Here is a 3524-nt window from a genome sequence, read left to right as displayed (position 1 = left end):
GAGAACCTTCCAGAAGGACAACCATCTCTGCAGCACTCCAACAATTAGACCTTTATGGTAGAGTGGCCACTCTGCAGTAAAAGACGGAAGCCACTCTGCAGTAAAAGGCAAATGACAGCCCACTTGGAGTTTGCCAAAAGGCCCCTAAAGACTCTCAGACCATGAGAAACAAGATTCTCTGGTCTGATGAAACCAAGATTGAACTCTTCGGTCTGAATGCCATCACGTCTGGAGAAAACCTGGCACCATCAATATGACGAAGCATGGTGGTGGCAGCATCATGCTGTGGGGATGTTTTTCAGTGGCAGGGACTGGGAGACTAATCAGGATCGAGGCAAATCGTAGCATCATACCCAAGAAGACTCAAGGCTGTAATCACGGCCAAAGGTGCTTCAACAAAGTATTGAGTAAAAGGTCTGAATACTTATGTAAAAAAAATCTGTTTTGTCAGTTGCATTCAGAAAAACGTTCAGACCCCTTGACTTTTTCCACGTTTTTGTTACATATTATTGTTCTTTATTCTAAAATTGATTAAATTGTTTGTTTTTTCAACAGATATGTTCTGGTCTCTCCAGAGATGTTCGAACGGGTTCAAGTCTGGGCTATGGCTGGGCCACTCAAGGACATTCAGAGACTTGTCCCGAAGCCGCACCTGCATTGTCTTGGCTGTCTACCACTCTTTTCCTCAATTATGTAGCTGTCAGCAACTGGGCTTCCCATAGGGGGGTGGGAAACCAGAGATGAGACCAGAGGTGGCAGAACGGAGTACTCGGGTTTGGGTGGTTTGAGAAAACCAGGCAGAGGAGAAAATATATACATGGTACAGGTAGCGAGAAGCAGAAAGAGAGAGATGCTATGTGAAAAGCATGTTAAATGGAGAGAGAATGACAGGTCATGATTGTATCTCCCTCTCTCCCCTTTCTCTCTCTTTATATATATATACTGTATATATATATATACATCTTTCTTTCTCTCTCTATATATATATATATACATATATCTATGCAAAACCAGTCAAAAGTTTGGCCACACCTACTAATTCAAGAGTTTTTCTTTATTTTTACAATTTCTACATTGTATAATAATAAGATATCAAAACTATGAAATAACACATATGGAATCATGTAGTAACCAAAAAAGTGTTTAATGCAACTCGGGGGCAGTATTTTAATTTTCGGATAAAAAACTTTCCCATTTTAAACGGGATATTTTGTCACGACAAGATGCTCGACTATGCATATCATTGACAGCTTTGGATAGAAAACACTCTGACGTTTCCAAAACTGCAAAGATATTGTCTGTGAGTGCAACAGAACTGATGTTGCAGGCGAAACCCAGATAAAAATCCAATCAGGAAATGCAACATTGTTTGAAACCGCTTCATGCCAATGACTCCTTATATGGCTGTGAATGGGCTACGAATGAGCTTACGCTCTCTACGTATTCCTCAAGGTGTCTACAGCATTGCAACGTTTTTGTACGCATTTATGTTGAAGAATAGCCGTAAGGGACCACATTGAGCAAGTGGTCACATGATGGCTCCCGCAGAAAATCTTACATAAAGTACTGAGGTAGCCAATTTTTCAATCGCTTCTAATGAGAAACCAATTGTCCCGACGGATATATTATCGAATAGATATGTGAAAAACACCTTGAGGATTGATTCTAAACAACGTTTGCCATGTTTCTGTCGATATTATGTAGCTAATTTGGAAAAAAGTTTGCCGTTGTAGTGACCGCATTTTCCGGTCGATTTCTCAGCCAAACGTGACGAACAAACGGGAGCTATTTCGCCTACAAAAAAAATATTTTTGGAAAAAAGGAACATTTGCTATCTAACTGGGAGTCTCCTGAGTGAAAACATCTGAAGTTCTTCAAAGGTAAATTTGATTGCTTTTCTTATTTTCGTGAAAATGTTGCCTGCTGCCATTAGAGCCTAGCATTGCATTATGCCATGATAAACTTACACAAATGCTTGTGTAGCGTTGGCTGTAAAGCATATTTTGAAAATCTGAGATGACAGGGTGATTAACAAAAGGCTAAGCTGTGTCTCAATATATTTCATTTGTGATTTTCATGAATAGGAAGATTTTGTAGGAAGATTTATGTCCGCTGCGTTATGCTAATTCGTTTGAGGTTATGATGACGCTCCCGGATCCGGTTTTGAGAGTCACAAGAAGTAAAAAAAAATCAAAATATATTTTTGCAGTGTTCTGGATAAGATTCAGTGGTTTGGTTGCACAAGCGGGGAGCCAACAGCAAGAAAACAGCCTGGATTAGGATCTGCGCCGCTTCCTGTGTGAGGTAGGGTCAGACTCTACGGATGTTGTAGAGTATGACCCTGCAGGAGAGGCTCACTGCTTTGATTTTTGCAGAAGATGACAGGGTATTGTCCATGGTCACGCCACGGTTCGAGACTGGAGACAGGTGCTCTACACAGTAAGAGCCCTATCTGGGGGCCGCTGCTCTACACAGTACGAACTCTATCTGGGGGCATTTGCTCTACACAGTACGAGCCCTATCTGGGGGCCGCTGCTCTACACAGTAAGAGCCCTATCTGGGGGTAGGTGCTCTACACAGTACGAGCCCTATCTGGGGGCCGCTGCTCTACACAGTACGAGCCCTATCTGGGGGCATTTGCTCTACACAGTACGAGCCCTATCTGGGGGCATTTGCTCTACACAGTATGACCCCTATCTGGGGGCCGCTGCTCTACACAGTACGAGCCCTATCTGGGGGCATCTGCTCTACACAGTACGAGTCCTATGTGGGGGCATCTGCTCTACACAGTACGAGTCCTATCTGGGGGTAGGTACTCTACACAGTACGAACCCTATCTGGGGGCATCTGCTCTACACAGTACGAGCCCTATCTGGGGGCCGCTGCTCTACACAGTACGAGCCCTATCTGGGGGCATTTGCTCTACACAGTACGAGCCCTATCTGGGGGCATTTGCTCTACACAGTACGAGCCCTATCTGGGGGCCGCCGCTCTACACAGTACGAGCCCTATCTGGGGGCATTTGCTCTACACAATACGATCCCTATCTGGGGGCATGTGCTCTACACAGTACGAGCCCTATCTGGGGGCCGCTGCTCTACACAGTACGAGCCCTATCTGGGGGCCGCTGCTCTACACAGTATGAGCCCTATCTGGGGGCATTTGCTCTACACAGTACGAGCCCTATCTGGGGCCGCTGCTCTACACAGTACGAGCCCTATCTGGGGGCCGCTGCTCTACACAGGAACAGCACTTTTTGCGTACATGCCTGCCTCCCAATATTCATTATATTCCTTTGACTTAATCTGATTTTATGATTGTGTGCATTTCCTACTTGATTGAATATTTGATTTGTGATTTGATTGCTTGTGTGTATTCCAGAGATGGTTGAATCATTGGCTTAATTTATTGATTGATTTATTGATCAATCAACTGATTGTGTGCATTCCCAACAATTATCAGTTTATTGTTCCCATCATCGTGTGATTCCTTGTGTCTCTTGTTTATTTCTCCAGAGAGGAGAC

Source organism: Oncorhynchus nerka, linkage group LG4 (genome assembly GCF_034236695.1).
Source record: "Oncorhynchus nerka isolate Pitt River linkage group LG4, Oner_Uvic_2.0, whole genome shotgun sequence".
Taxonomy (NCBI): Eukaryota; Metazoa; Chordata; class Actinopteri; order Salmoniformes; family Salmonidae; genus Oncorhynchus; species Oncorhynchus nerka.
Note: the sequence above shows the minus strand (reverse complement) of the source record.